The sequence below is a fragment of the Python bivittatus genome, unplaced genomic scaffold (genome assembly GCF_059951505.1).
Source record: "Python bivittatus isolate LINGU-HERP-01145 unplaced genomic scaffold, Pbiv_v1 ctg000980_np1212, whole genome shotgun sequence".
Classification (NCBI taxonomy): domain Eukaryota; kingdom Metazoa; phylum Chordata; class Lepidosauria; order Squamata; family Pythonidae; genus Python; species Python bivittatus.
In genome coordinates this window covers 13,821,181-13,837,852 of record NW_028277125.1, presented here as the reverse complement: position 1 = coordinate 13,837,852, position 16,672 = coordinate 13,821,181, and the positions used below count along the sequence as shown (strand labels likewise).

Below are 16,672 nucleotides of genomic sequence, written 5' to 3'. Positions count from 1 at the left end.
CGGGGCTCGCACGATGAAATTGTGGACGGGCAGCTTTGCCTCTTGGTGAAGAGAGTTGCTTGCTGGGCCGAGCCCGGGGGCGTTAGGCGGAGCCGCGTTTGTACTTCGCTTTTCAAGCTCCTCCTCTTCATTTGGAAGCTCCTGAAAGTTAGAAGGAGATCCGGGACGGAGAGAAAAAGAAGCAAGAAGGAAGGAAGGAAGGATTCACATCGCCGCTCTCAACAGTCAACACGTTGGGCCCGCTCGTCCTCAGATGCGCTGTGTTTAGGTGAATGCAAGCTCTCATGGCGCCTTCACACAACATGTTAACCCGGGTTACCGAAGGAATCCGTTTCCTAGAATTCGCACGCGACCTGGAACCATCAAGTAAATGGGGTGGGTTTGCACCGCAGCGTAGGCTGCCAAAAAACAAACAAACACAACCCCCCCCCCCGGAGATTAGCGCTAAGCAAATTTAGCAGGTTACACGAATGCAGCTGCATTGTTGGCCAGGTTAAATCAGCTGTAGGGACACGATCATTGTATTGCGTGCACTGATCCCATTGAGTTACTTTATACTTCAATGTACAGCGATGTATAAATCCAGAAAAAGGGTTAATCCAGTAACCTGATTAAATGTGTTGTGTGAATGCAGTCATAGTCTTATTTCCAAATACAGTACTGCAGAAGGTACTGTGAGTACAGCAGTTATTTGAGGAGAAAGGTAGAATAATCCTTAAATTGGTTAATCCATTCACTTCTGGGCTTTTGGCATTCAGACCAGGGTTGAGTAGAAGAAAACCTAACTGTTGGGCATGTGCCCTTGAAAGGCAGAATGCTTTAATACATTGTATTAATTTAATATTAATACAGTTAATAATTGTAATAGCCAGGAAAGTTGCAGCAACTATCTGATCTTGAAAAACTAAGCATGTTTGGTCCAGTTAATATTTGGATGGGAGACCACCAGGAAATCGAAGCCTGCCCAGGAAGTCAGCTAGAATCATGGAAGAAGGCAGTGGTAAACCACCTTGATATTCTTGTCAAATAGACCATGAAGCTGACTTGAAGAAAGCTTTTATCTACTAAAAATTTCCAGAGAGTAGATGGGTGGAGGGAAAACCATCCACAGTTATAGTTCAATACCTGAAATCATGATATGAGTTGGTATTTTCCAGCAAAGATACAGGCTAGTACATGAAAACATCATTCCAAGAAGTATTTTAGATGTTTTCACCCACTCTGTTACTTGGCCCACTGAAATTTTATCAGATGGGTAATTTCCAGTGAACATCCATTATGACAAACTTTAGCAGCTCCCCCAACTATAAGAAACAGCCCATTTTATGTGCAAGGGAACATCACTATGGAGGACACAAACCAAAATGTCCCCTTCCTTTGTGCAGGACCGGGTTGAAGGCTTTTTTAATGCTCCATGACTGGCAGGAACTCAGAGAATGGTGCCAAGGGTTGGATTTTGCAATCACCTGTGTTGGTGGTCCCAGCATTTTACAGCTGGTAGAAGTGAAGGTGATTGTAGATCAGTGTTGTCCAAACTTGGCCACTTTAAGATGAGTGGACTTCAACTCCCAGAATTCCCCCAGCCAGCATGGCTGGCTGGGGAATTCTGGGAGTTGAAGTCCACTCATCTTAAAGTGGCCAAGTTTGGACAACACTGTTGTAGATGGACTTCAGAATACTTGATAGAGATGGGGGAGTGGAATTGGTGCTGTGAAATGAAGTTGGCAAATTAAATGAAATCCAACCACTGCAGATCTTTGAATGGGCGTCGGGACTGCCTGGCCAATGCAAAAAGCATTGGGTAACAACCCCAGGAAAAACACTTTAGTGTGATTATATACTTTGCAGCCAAAGATGGAGAAGCTCTATACAGACAGCAAAAACAAGACCAGGAGCTGACTGTGGCTCAGATCATGAGCTTCTTACTGCAAAATTTAGGCTTAAATTGAAGAATGTAGGGAAAACCACTAGACCACTCAGGTATGACTTAGATCATATTCCTTGTGAGTACACAGTGAAGGTGATGAATAGATTTAGAGGATTAGATTTGGTAGACAGAGTGCCTGAAGAACTATGGACGGAGGTCCGTAACATTGTACAGGAGGCAGCAACTAAAACCATCCCAAAGAAAAAGAAATGCAAGAAAGCAAAATGGCTGTCTGATGAGGCTTTACAAATAGCTGTGGAAAGAAGGAATGCGAAAAGCAAGGGTGAAAGGGAAAGATATAAGCAACTGAATGCAGATTTCCAGAGAATAGCAAGGAGAGATAAGAAGGCCTTCTTAAATGAACAATGCAAAGAAATTGAGGAAAACAATAGAATGGGGAAGACTAGAGATCTCTACAAGAAAATTGGAGATATGAAAGGAACCTTTAGTGCAAAGATGGGCATGATAAAGGACAAAAAAGGCAGGGACCTAACAGAAGCAGAAGAGATTAAGAAGAGGTGGCAAGAATACACAGAAGAACTATACAAGAAAGATCTTAATGTCCCTGATGTCCATGCTGGTGTGATCACTGACCTTGAGCCAGACATCCTAGAGAGTGAAGTCAAGTGGGCCTTAGGAAGCATTGCTAACAACAAAGCTAGTGGAGATGACAGTATTCCAGCTGAGTTATTTAAAATACTAAAAGATGATGGTGTTAAAGTGCTGCACTCAATATGCCAGCAAGTTTGGAAAACGCAACAGTGGCCACGGGATTGGAAAAGGTCAGTTTACGTTCCAATTCCAAAGAAGGGCAACGCCAAAGAATGCTCAAACTATTGCACAATTGCACTCATTTCACATGCTAGCAAGGTTATGCTCAAAATCCTACAAGCTAGGCTTCAGCAATACATGAACCGAGAACTACCAGATGTACAAGCTGGGTTTCGAAGAGGCAGAGGAACTAGAGATCAAATCGCCAACATTCGCTGGATAATGGAGAAAGCACGAGAGTTCCAGAAAAATATCTACTTCTGCTTCATTGACTATGCAAAAGCCTTTGATTGTGTGGATCACAACAAACTGTGGCAAATTCTTAAAGAGATGGGAATACCAGACCACCTTACCTGTCTCCTGAGAAATCTGTATGCGGGCCAAGAAGCAACAGTTAGAACCGGTCATGGAACAACCGATTGGTTCAAAATAGGGAAAGGTGTACGACAAGGCTGTATACTGTCACCCTGCTTATTTAACCTATATGCAGAGTACATCATGAGAAATGCCAGGCTGGAAGAATCACAAGCCGGAATTAAGATTGCAGGGAGAATCATCAACAACCTCAGATATGCGGACGATACCACCCTAATGGCAGAAAGTGAAGAAGAACTAAAGAGCCTCTTGATGAGGGTGAAAGAGGAGAGTGCAAAAGCTGGCTTGAAACTCAACATTAAAAAAACTAAGATCATGGCATCTGGACCCATCAATTCCTGGCAAATAGAAGGGGTAGAAATGGAAGCAGTAACAGACTTCATTTATTTGGGCTCCAAGATCACCGCAGATGGAGACTGCAGCCATGAAATTAAAAGACGCTTGCTCCTTGGGAGGAAAGCTATGGCAAGCCTAGATAGCATATTAAAAAGCAGAGACGTCACCTTGCCGACAAAGATCCGCATAGTCAAAGCTATGGTTTTTCCAGTAGTAATGTATGGCTGTGAGAGCTGGACCATAAAAAAGGCCGAGAGCCGAAGAATTGATGCCTTTGAACTGTGGTGCTGGAGAAGACTCTTGAGAGTCCCCTGGACTGCTAGGAGGTCAAACCAGTCAATCTTAAAGGAAATCAACCCTGATTGCTCATTGGAAGGATCAATAATGAAGCTCAAGCTCAGATATTTTGGTCACCTAATGCGAAGAGAGATCTCTTTGGAGAAGACCCTGATGCTGGGAAAGATTGAAGGCAAAAGGAGAAGAGGACGGCAGAGGATGAGATGGTTAGATAGCATCACTGAAGCAATGAGCATGAAACTGAGCAAACTCAGGGAGGCAGTGAAGGACAGGAAGGCCTGGCGCAATATGGTTCATGGGGTCACGAAGAGTCGGACACGACTTAATGACTAAACAACAACAGCCCTAGGGCGGAAATCAGGAGACTGTGAGTTCTAGTCTCGCCTTAGTCATGGAAGCCAAATGGATGATGTTGGGCCGGTTTCTCTACAGCCCTAGGAAGAAGGCAGCAGTGGAAAACCACTTTTGAAAATCTGGCCAAGAAGACTGCAGGGGCTTGTCCAGGCAGAAGCCAGGAATCAAGGCTGACTCAAAGGTGCAACACGCCCCCCTCCCACCCCACATGCAGAAATTATTTTCCTTCTAATAAGGATTATTTGAGTTCAGTTTGTAGTAAGTCACTGTTTTGCATCAGCTTAAAATTAACATTTCAACATGATTAGGTATATGAAAAAACTTGTCTTGAACCAGTCTGTCTAACTCATTGTCTGCAGTAACTAAAAGTTCGTTTCTCCTGACTTTCACAGCAGACCTTTTGCCTGAAGTTCTTGGTGAGGAATTGTTCATAAAGCTTATAATTTTTAAATTACGTGTCCATATCTGATTAGCGTTTAGGCTATGCAAATCAGTTACCACATTTGACTGCTAGTGTAAAACCCAATTACTAGGTATTGGAGTGTAAAGTGTAAATTCTGAAATGAAAGAACCCTTCAGCAAAGAGGAAAAGACAGAACATTGCATGACATTAAGATCTGTATCAAGATGGTTAGTAATCCTGGCAAGACTTGCCGCTCTCCCGGGTATCATTGGTTTGCTGGTTTCATTTTCTTAGAAATGAGCTGAACATTCATAAATGACTAAAAAGAAGAAGTAATCTAGAGTCATATATTGGACGAGAATGGAAAGGATGTGGCCTGTGGTCATTTATTGCCAGCAAATAGGTCCTATTAGCACACACGTTTTTGATGGTCCAGCACTCAGATTCTCCATCCCATATTATTGGCTGATGCAAAGCCAATATCCACAGGTGGCTAGGTGGGGCCAGTAACTCTTGGTTTTCCAGGAAACCCCCTACTCCAGAGCACTGAGGAAACTTTTTACACACTGATATAAAAATTTTTCCTTGCTGAGCCCCTTTCAATTCTGACATTTACATTTTCTATAAGATGTTTAACTGATTGTAACCATTTTGTCATTGCAACTTTCTGTTTCCCTTCAGGCTAATTTTAACCCATGTGTGAAATTGTTGTGTAATTATTGCTACACAAAAACTTCTTGTGGGAGGGCTGTAATTTGTAAAATAACTTGTAACTTGTAAATAAAAGGTCCCAGGTAGAATTGAAGAAAAATCCATTGGAGAACTTCTGCCAGCCTATTTCTGGGTTCACAAATCACCCTAAGCCACAATTTGTTTAACCATAGTTTGATGAATAAACTACAGTTTTCTGGCTTCACATCTTGTACTAAGCTGTAAATGGTTGGCCTTGTTCTGATTTAATGTTGTATAAACTCCACTATTGTAACTTTCTCTATTCAACAAACAATGGTGATACAAACTTGGCTTTAGTATACTGTGTGATCCCAGGCTTGGGCTGTGAAGTGTTTCTCAGTAGTCCATAGAAGAAGAGTTGACTTACAAAGGTGAGTCAGATTAATGGTGTCAACTCAGGTAACCAAAAAGCAAAATCTGAGTCCAGAGTGAGTTTCTTGACCTGATATTGAAGTGGTTTGCAACTGTCTTCTTCCAGGACGATTTTCAACTTCCCATCTTAGACCATAGATCAGTGTTTCTCAACCTTCTGGGAGTTGAAGTCCACGCATCTTCAAGTTGCCAAGGTGAGAAACACTGTTACAGATGGTCCCTCATTCACATACTAACCAGGGCTAACCCTACTTTCTAAATCATCCAAAGTCAGCTAGGCTAACAAAACAGGGCTAAAATTCTGCTTCCTCTTTCCCATGCCTGGACTTTGTGCAAACCATCTTGTAGAAATTTCCTCATATAAGTTCAAAAGTCACTTTGAGATAATTCTGGAGAAGAGACACAATCTAGCACTTTTAAAATGTAAATCAAAGCTGGGTTGGTAGAATTTTCTGAGTGCCAGCTGTAGGATGCCCAAGAGCTCTTGTTACTAATCAGAGGGGTATCTGAACTTGTTTCATGGGAAAACAGTTTCTGCTGATGATGTGGTACTCCAAATAATTCTGTATCTGATCCCTCAGCATTCTGTAGATGGTTTGACTTCCTTGATAGGAAGGCTAATTACATCTCTTCCCTGCCAGGCTGTGGCAGAAGACCAGTTGAGGACTTTGTAAGTTTCATGCTAAGAGAGGGGACAATAATTATTTGTCCCTGAATGAAAGGTGTGCTGCATTTCAGTTTCAGATTGACCTGATCTTAAACCTGAAACATTTGGCCTCATTTTTAGATTTTCCTGCTTTAGTCCTCATCTTTTGCTTCATCAGTGCCTGATGAAGATTTCTGGAAAATTTGAAAGTTTGCATGCTGGGCTGTTTGATGAATTATGGGGATTACATGCCATCAGATCACTGATCATCGTCAACTCTTAGCTATCACATAGATTTTTCTGATGATCTGTCCCTAACCTGGTCCTTCAGCTCTTCCAAAGGTGCGCTCATCACTACTTGTCTATCCACCTTGCTGCTGGTTGTCCTTCTCTTTCCTTCTACCTTTCCCAGCATTAGAGCCTTTTCCAGTTCTTCACACATTGTGTCTGAAGTAGGATAATTTGAGCCTGGTCATTTGTGCCTCAAGTGAAAACTCTGGGTTGATTTGTTTGGTGATCCATTAGTTTGTTTTCTTGGCTGTCCATTATATTCTCAGGAGTCTTCTCCAACACCAAATTTCACAGATGTCAATACTCTTCCTTAAAAGTTATACTTTCATAGAGAACTGAGTCATGGAGCCAGGCTGTACAAACTCCAAGCCAGAAAAGAAAGAGAAACAGAAGAGGAATAGGAAAGAAATGTAAAGAGCAAACAAGGTTGCAGGGAGAAATAAGGCCAGGTAGATACTTGAGTGAATGAGTGTGCATGTGTGTATGAGAGAGAGAGAGACAGAGACTCGAGAGCTCTAAAGTTTGAACTAGGCACTGACTTGAATAGCCTTATAATATAATGAAACATAGGTGCTAGCGTGAACACCCTGAATTCATAGTTCAAAAGCTTCAATACTCTTCCTGTCCCACTTGTTCAAAGTCCACGGGTTGGTGCTGATAATAAAGATTTATTTATTTATTTATTTAATTTATCTCTGCCCATCTCCCCCTAATGGGGGACTCTTGGCAGCTCACAAAATCCATTAAAACAATAAATATATAAAACATAAAAACTATACAAAACATTACCAAACAAGAAAAAGTCCAAGAGACTGATGGTTTCCAGAGCTGCAGATGACAGGTCTCTAAGGGGCGAGCCATCCCCACACTTGGTGACTTCCCTCCCCACCCCAGGCCAAGTGGCAGAGCCAGGTCTTCAGATCTCTTCGGAAGGCCAGGAGTGAAGGGGCCAATCTCACCTCCGGGGGCCAGATAGTCCAAAGTGCAGGGGCTACAGCAGAGAAGGCCCGCCTTCTGGACCCCGCTAATCAGAGCTCTTTTACCGAGGGGGTCCGAAGCATGTCCTCCTGGTGTGATTGGGTGGGACGGGATGAAGTCATAGGGAAGAGGCAGTGCTTTAGGTAACTTAGTCCCATGCCAAGATATTACTCAGTTACACCTTTGAAGGTTTCTTTTCATGGACTAACACAACTGATTGCTTTTTATGTATAATTAATCAGTGACATTTTTAAAAAATGGGTGTCCAAAAAGTTCAATGTAAGTTAATGTATAAAGAATGTTGAGTTTCGTTAACATAAATTGCCCTGAGTGTTTCCATTTAAACATCCTTATTACAACCTACAGACGTCAAAGGAGGAGCAGGTGTTCCTTAAACACTTAGTCCCACTTTCTAAAACTTGTCCTCACCAATTACTTCTGAGGTTTCTTCTTTAATAGTTATATGTTTCAGCATTTCATGACACAAGTGAAAGCCAAGTTTCTCTGCAATATTGGAGGCTTTCAACAATGTCTGAGATGCACAGATAAGCATCTGCCTTATCTAGCTCAATGTTCTTTTTGCTAATTCTAACATTTCAAATCCATTCTTTCTAGAAACCTCAATAAACAAGATGAAGGAAAGGATATGTTGTGCAAGCAAAACATTCTAGGAAAATGTGCGGATCCCAAGGGGAATTAAGGAGATAGGAGAAAACCCATCCTTCCATTCATTGTGTCCAACTGGAAAAGCTAGATTAAGCTTCTTCATCCTGATCTTTATAGATGGGGACAGTTACATTTCCCATAATTCTCATCTGGGGACGAGGGAAACGGTAATCCAACATATCAGAATACAATTGGATTGAGAAGCTGGGCTACTGGAATCTTGAGAGTGGACAGTTCCTGTATTGTGCTAACCCCTTAACCATAGTTTCTTGAATAAGTCACAGTTGGCTATGTGGACAGAATACACAAGGCCACAAGCAAACAAAACATATTGTTGCTTAGAGCAATATATAAACTCCCCCAACCTGCTTGGAATGAAGAGTTGGGGTGATCTGGAATATCATTTTTCACGGCAAAGGCATACAAGTTCAGAAAGGTAGAAAAACAGTCTCAAAAGGATTTATACCTGGAGGAATTGAGCTGCTAATTTGATTTTGTGAGCTCCCAAGATAACCAAAATGATATGGGAACTCAGAACAATAATTAGATAATGAGTAAAAAGTTAATAATTTCAGAATAAGTAGTGTGGAAGTTACCCTAAGATGTTGATATTTGCTGTTTTAGGTTGACCTATGATAATCCCATCAATCTTAAAGGAAATCAACCCTGATTGCTCATTGGAAGGACTGATAATGAAGCTCAAGCTCAGATCCTTTGGTCACCTAATGCGAAGAGAGGACTCTTTGGAGAAGACCCTGATGCTGGGAAAGATTGAAGGCAAAAGGAGAAGAGGACGGCAGAGGATGAGTTGGTTAGATAGCATCACTGAAGCAATGAGCGTGAAACTGAGCAAACTCAGGGAGGCAGTGAAGGACAGGAAGCCCTGGCGCAATATGGTTCATGGGGTCACGAAGAGTCGGACACGACTTAACAACTGAACAACAACAATGATAATCCCACTGTTATATTCTTAGGATGTTTCTACCAGAACATGTCTTGCTATGGAGAAGACCTATATTTAGGATCTCGCTACCATTTTCATGTCCCACTTTTCTTCTTAAAAAGATATGAACTGAAATTATCGGAAATTATTAAATTGTGCATGAGTGACACACATATTTTCCTGATTTTTAAGCATGCTCTTGCAGAAACTACTATGAAGGATACTTATTCATTACACTAGAAGAAAAGGTATCTCCTTGAGAAACCAGATCAGGTTTTTCAGGAAGATGAAGTAGGATCACACCCTTCTCTGAAGTCTCTCTGAAAATTATGCTTCTCTATTTTGTTCTTGACTTGTACTTGAGTAGTTGTGTCTCCCTAACCCGTACCTCTAATTGGCGCATATCTTGATTTTGGTGGGTCAAGCACCAGACATTGAGTGGAGAATATTATAAGAATGGATGACTAATTGGAACTTCATCTCCTCACCTCTTCTGTCAGCCACAAACTCTTTCCCTGAGTCAACGCTATACCTGAAATGTATAGTTAACATGCCCATTTTCTTGTCTAGAGCTTCGGGTAGGATGTTTATGGGTGAATGCATCATCCAAAAAGAGGAAATGCATCACAACTTCCCCCTCCCTCCCAAAAGGTTAAAAGACAGCATAAATTTACATGCAGACATATGCAAAGGACATGCCAGTTTATACTTATAAGCATAGTGTTTTAGAACAATTGCTTTTATTTAAATAGAATCTACTACATTTTATCAGGCTGTACCTTCTGCTGTTTGGGGTTAATGTCCTTGAGCTTTAAACTGTGCTTGGACTGGATCATTCTTCAAATTGAAGTGGAAACCAAAATCTGTTCTTCATCCATCGAAGTGAAATCTAGTTAGTTTTCTCCCTAATATATGCTGTACTCCATCTTAAGATGACCATCTTTCCTAGGCTTCTGATCCTTCATTAGATCCTACTTTTTGTCATCACACCTCCTGTTTAGTCTTCTGGAGAAACTCAAGTTGTGTGTTTGTGATACTCTAGTTGTTTTTCATAAAAAGCGTTTTTCTACTGAGGCTTTTGAGTTAGGTTTTTTAAAGGGTGTACGTAAAACGTGCACAAAAATCAGTCCCATGTCTCGAAGGGTAGAGTCTCAGTTCACATCTCATGGTAGACTAGGCTAAAATGAGGTCGGGTAGTTTATTGTTGTATGATTGCACCATCACCTTAGTATATAGTTCGAATCAGGGCCTCACTTACTGTAAAGCCATACTGTTGATTTGTTTTGACATATCACGTTCTAACTGAGTGGGTGAGTAGTTAAATTATGTTGAAGTTGAACAAATTACACTAAAATGAAATGCTTTTTTTTCTTATTTACAGTATTTGGAAAACAGTTCAGAGCTGCACACAAGCAAGGAACACTCAACATGGTTTTTTGCACAGTATGATGATCAAAAGGATGATTAACTACATTTGTGTATTTTGGCCAAATAACTCTTAATCCTGCAATGCTTTCACTGCAGCTTAAAATACTCTGCTAAACAGAGCAGAAAGTGTATACCACAGATTTAAATGACCTACTTTTTGGAACCACTTTTATGGTTTGTTTTTGCTATGTTTTTTTTAATTTCCTTGTTTCTTAACCTGAGCTATGCAACAGCATATTCTATTATTTGTATTATATTGTATTTATAATATATTTATATTTCAAATTTGTCACTGCCCATCTCACTGCAGAGTGACTCTGGGCGGTTTACAGTAAAAACAGAATAAACATTGATTAAAATAGATAAAAATTAATTAAATATGCTACAATAACAAACTTGCTATATAATACTTCCAAGAGGCTGATGTTAATTAGGTGTTAATAAACTCAGGGATCATCTTCAAGGTACCACCCATCCCCAGGGTCGGTTGTATCTTTCCTCGCCCCACACAAGTTGGCAGAGCCAAGTCTTCAATTCCCTCTGAAAAATTGGGAGGGAAGGGTCCGGCCTCAAATCTGGGGGCAGACTATTCCATAGGGCGGGGGCAAGGACAGAGAACCTCTCCTCCTAGGACCCGCCAGTCGACATTATCTCACCAATGGGATCCGCACATGCCTTTTCTGCCGGACCAGGTGGGGCAGGTTGATGTAATGGGGGTGAGGCGGTCCCTCAGGTAACCTGGACCCATGCCATATAAATATATAATATATACATCCTGGCTGGGGAATTCTGGGAATTGAAGTTCACGCATTTTAAAACTGCCAAGTTTGAAAAACACTGGATTAGTCCAAATTTAGTTTACACATGTTAATAAGGGATAGCAGTTTGAATATTGCTTTACAGTCAAACGAACAAACCTTAATGTGACTGTTTTAATTCAGAAATTCACTTTTCAGTTATGGGAGGTTACATTTAGATATATCGTAGATATGGTTAACCTTCTCTGGGATATTCATCTTCTCAGATTTTAGCTGCATACTAGTTATTAAATAATACTCCGAACAAAGAGTATGTGTGTTTTACTAAAAAAATGCCAAATCAAGCAGATCATATCAGTATCAGAGGTTTAAATTAATACATCAGCATCAACACAGGATATACATATTCAGAGTACATGCCTAAACCAATATGCCAAGCCTCTTCCGGTAAAAATAATGTAGGCTACATGAAACCAGTAAGAGGGCCTACTCCCCTGCATAATTAAATACTTTTTTCTATATGGGTGGTATTGTAGTTTAACTATTTACCTAATAATATATATTTTCTTTTTGACAGTCATGGCCAGTAAAATATCTGTGTATCAGAAAGGCAGTAATGGGCCACAAAATATGAATAGGGTTAGGTTCCTAACCACCCTTTCGCTTAAATTCACATTATAACTTTCTGTCACCTTCCAGAAATATATTCCAAAGACCTAACTTTTAAAAATACGTATGGTTCTTGAAACATTGGAAAGAATTTCTCAGCCTCTGGAATCTCCCTTAACTTCTCAAGGTTTTTACAAAGCTACTTGTATCTCTTTTGGTCTTCCTGTTACTACAATAACTCTTTATAATTTTGGTTAGTTAATTCACATAGCAGTTCACAATAGAGCATTGCATTACTTACTTTGCTACAGAATTCTCAGATCTCCCTAAATATGTAATGTTTAATAATATTTAATAGTAACCTTGCAACATTCCTATATATTTCTTAATATGTACAATAGCACAATGGGGTTCTTGAAATTGCCTCAATAGCAGATTGAGTAGGCAGAGATTTTTCAATGTTTCCTATTTGGTAACTGTAATACTTTTCCAGTTCAATCACAGTAATCTTGCATAAAGCTGCTTCTGTTTCTATCCTCCTCCTTTTCCTCATCTTTATCTACAGTCAAAGACCAAAAACACACATATATGTAGAAATGGAATAAAGATCTTTGTTTAAGCACAATTGGGTATAAAATTCAACAAGGTTAGTTACAACATAGAATGACCAATAGCAGTGGTGATGGAGCAAAAGTTGGTTACTCTTCTGGAGATTTATCAGCTAAAAGGAGAATATTTCTTGCTTCCAAATTATGACCTGTTGGTTAGAAGGGATGATAATAGACCTGTCCACCAAGCCAAGTAAAATTGACAATTCTTTGGGTCCCCTCCCTCCTGGGCCTTTGTATACAGGAGTAGTACTAAATCTTTCCATAACATGGAGGACAGAGCACTGAGTCTTGCCAGGTGAAAGGTCTTCTATGAGATAGCCACAAAATATGGGTTAAATAATTAACACAGGAGAATGGTCTACAGAATAGAATAGAATAGAAAGGAACTTGCCTCCAGAGCGAGGCCTCTCTAGAAGTTCATCCAGTCTCCAAACGGAATAGAGAGTTGGAAGCACACTCCAACCAGGCTCTTAAAAATTTAATCTGGACTACTAGAAAGCTGGACTCATGATGATTACAAATCTGTGTGCTATATACTCTATCCATCATCTGTCTGTCTGTCTATCTTGCTGAGGACAATTGTATGCAAATCTGCAGTCTTAATTTTTTTTTTCTTTGTGTTTCCCCATTTGTCTGTCTGCTCCTTGACTCATGTAACTGTGGACTTAGGTAACATCTAGCATCAGGGGCTAAATTTCGCGAAATGCTCACAATTTCAATGGCGTACTACTCTCTGGATCAACACTACAGCACTCGGCTTTCAGGGGCATTGTAGGAAACTCAAGATGGCAGACAGTTTTCCAGGTTCTGTTGAGCAAAGTATGAACCTTCCCCCCATATAGTATTGCCAGTCTGTACATACAGGGCTCTTTAGAGTAGCACAAACAATGTTCCTGTCCTAAAGAGCACACAGTAACTCAGTTCAGATTATCATTTCAGGAATGAACCTTCTCATCAAACTAGAGTTCTCTGCTGAGGGCTTTCAATCCTTGTCTTTCCCCTGGCTTCCTGGTTTGTTAACCTACAGTCAACAAGGGTAATCTGATATGGAGTTAATGTAGAACTTTGGCTAATTTGTGATCAAGATTCATGAAGGTGGTGTATGGGAAAAGGAGAGGGGAAAAGGAAAGTGCTTAGTTCCAACATTCATTCCGCGTTTCAGAAACCACAGCTAATAAATTATCTGATTGTGCATTCAACAAATATGTGGAAGGAGAGAATAGCTGAGTGGGTGATAGGTTGCTTGCAGCCAATCTCCTGAAAGCATGCTCTACCCCAGTGCAAATGATTAATGGATTCAAGTTAGCACAGACACAGCTATAGTTTTGCAGTAGGTCCCACAAAGTTCTTTTGTAGGAAACAAACAAAAAAGAAGCCAGTACAGTATCTTCATACTAATCGGCACTTGGCATTTATAGAAGTGGCTGAACTGATTCTGCTCTTCATTGTAAAGGTCTGACCGTGCAGCTGGTTAGCATCTCTACAGGCAGAAATATCTTGATTCAGAAGCTTTGTAGGAAGTGTGCTGGATCAGATGTCAGAGGACCATGTGCACTGAGGCAAATGCCTCTGTGGGCTGCAGAATGCCCTGAAGTGTAACATCAAACAATATCTGAAAGAAGATGTCTTATTTTCCACTGACTAAAGAAATAGGCTGTGCATCTTGCCAGATTATAAAAGAGAGTAGATTAAATTCCTTGTGGCAAATTATGGCCATACTATATGACTGGAAATGCATAGTAGGGATGCGCTACTATGTAGTTTACAGCTGTTGGGAGGATCTGGGTGTATTTTCTGCAGTTCGCCTAAGAAATTATTTGGAAACAGGACAAATTACATTAAATGTGTACATATTGTGGGGTCAAGGGGTGCACTTGTCTTTTGAATGATGTACCAGGACTGTGGGATGAGGACAAAAAAAAAAAATCAAGAAGCAAAATGGTATTATGGTTTTGGCTAAGCTGGACATCTGGAAAACCCAAGCCTGAAATTCTTGACCCCCAAATTGTTATGCATTAAGCCATTGGCGGGGTGTTCCTGTTGACGCTATAGACCGCTTGGTTTAGCCCTGTAAGGGCCAAATCGCTATTCAGCAAAAGCTTGGGTGCTAAAATCTTAATATAATTTTCCTGGGAATCAGTATTTATTTATTTTAATTAAACCAATTTATATATAATAATATAAATATTATATTTATACTATATATATAGTATAATAAATATGAATTAATGCATGGCTCAATTATCAGGATATGAGGAAAACTCTGCTCTTGCTGTTTATTTCTTTTTTTAAGTTGCATAAAAATGAAATTTAAGCTGCAAATCCTAACACACCTGTGGTCACTATCCTCCAAGGCCCATCCTGAAACCAAAAGCATATTTAACTGGTCATAAAACCAAAAGTAGATTCTTTGGTAAAGAAGGACTTGGTTTGAACTGGTGGATTTAATGTCACTTGAGATATCTTATGCTGGGGTTTTAACAAGAGAAATTTTAACAAATCAAAATCTTGCAGGTTGCATTTCAATCTTGTCCTACAGGACCCCCATCAGGCAGAGTTTGTATCCTTGGGCAATGTCTTTCTGACATCCAACAAAGGGCAGCTGTGAGCATCCAGTGGGAATTCTGTTGGGAAGAGCATGATCCAAGAAGATAACAGTCCATCTTCCTACTTTGGCACTTTTCAACAGAATGCTTTAATTTGGATTCCTGCATTGAGCAGGGCTTAGACTTGATGCCCTAAGTGACCCTTTTCAATGATTCCATGCTTTCTGGGTAGGACTTCCCATGATTATAGACAGCTGACTAAACAAAGTGAGTCTCTGTGCATAGTTAGCAGTCTGTGTTAGAGTTGCACAGAAAAAGGAAGACATAGAGCTGACTTAGTTCTTTGCAAAAGACCTATGGGGGAGGGGCAACCTGAACCCCTTGCAGACCTCCCAATCCTATTTTTCAGCTTTTAGAACTCCAGAAATCATGCTACTAACACTAGTTTCAAATCGCCCATTGTTGACCATGCAACGTGGCATGTGCTTGCTAGGCTTAACACCCTAATTCAATGGTCTCAAATATTTGACGCTTCCTTCTCTAGTGTATCACTGTGATCTCTTGCAGCCTGTAGAGATCTCTCTCTTTTTTAGAAGAGAGACCTCCCAGCCACATAAAAGGCGCTCAGTCGTACTTTATAATGATGTATATTCCCCCCAAATTGCCAGGGAGTACAGTTCTGTTAGGATTCATCTTAACTTCAGCGGATACATCTGATCTTGCAGAAATATAATTTATCTGCAGGATGACATAATCCTTCTAAGGAAACTTAGAAAGTCAGCTGAAACTGCTGACTTGTGGGGCCTGGGGTGGATCTGACCATTCAACAACATGTCATTGAAGGTACATTAGGGTTTCGATAACCTTGTTTGAGTCTGAGAATGTAAAAATATCCAGGAGTCCCTATTTTTATCTGTAAACATCAGCAAGTATAACATTAACATGTGTTATCAAAAATATGACCCTTGCATTTCCCTGTAAACATGACTCTCTCTGCCAGTTCAGTGTGTATATTGGGAGGTTCCTGAGATACACTACATAGCAAATTTTTTTCCTTTGCCTCAAGATAATTCTGTTTGCAACATTTGTTTTTGGGAGGAGAGAGTTATGTTTTCATGCCCTATTTGATCTAGAAAACACCCCTCGTTGAATAAGGAAATCTGTTTCGAACAAGCTGAAGTTTCATCTGCTATAATTATTGCATGCTGACACTTAGACATTTTGGGACGCTTAAATTTTATCCCGTGCTGTTAACAAAAAAGTAAACAAAGGGAGAACAATAAAAAAAAAACAAATGAAACGGGGGTTATTATAATTCAGATACAACAGAAAAACAAAGATTTCTGTTTCCAATATGCCCTTCAGGTGGTTGTTGTTGAACTACTTTTTTAGATACTGATTAATGGGCATGTCTATGCTGGAAATACCATAGATTATAGGTCTGAGCCTACATTGGTAGACAAATATTATTGATACTGAGACCATTTTCCTTCCATAACTCAAGGTGTTTCCTTCAAAAATCCCAAGGTGGTGTACATAAACTCTGCCTGTGTAATGGGCAGAAGGAATATCCTTGAGGAACAAGAGGAAGAGCTGCAACCAAGACAATGGTCAGATAAAAGAAATTTG

General features: G+C 40.2%; 1 long non-coding RNA gene across 1 annotated transcript; it reads left to right on the top strand.

Annotated features, from left to right (window-relative positions):
* The first annotated feature begins 56 nt into the window (after positions 1-56).
* On the top strand, positions 57-14,616 carry LOC148213543 (uncharacterized). Its single transcript, XR_015794480.1, has 3 exons — positions 57-268; positions 5,674-5,761; positions 8,773-14,616. It is a non-coding gene; the product is annotated as an uncharacterized LOC148213543 (long non-coding RNA).
* The last annotated feature ends 2,056 nt before the right edge of the window (positions 14,617-16,672 follow it).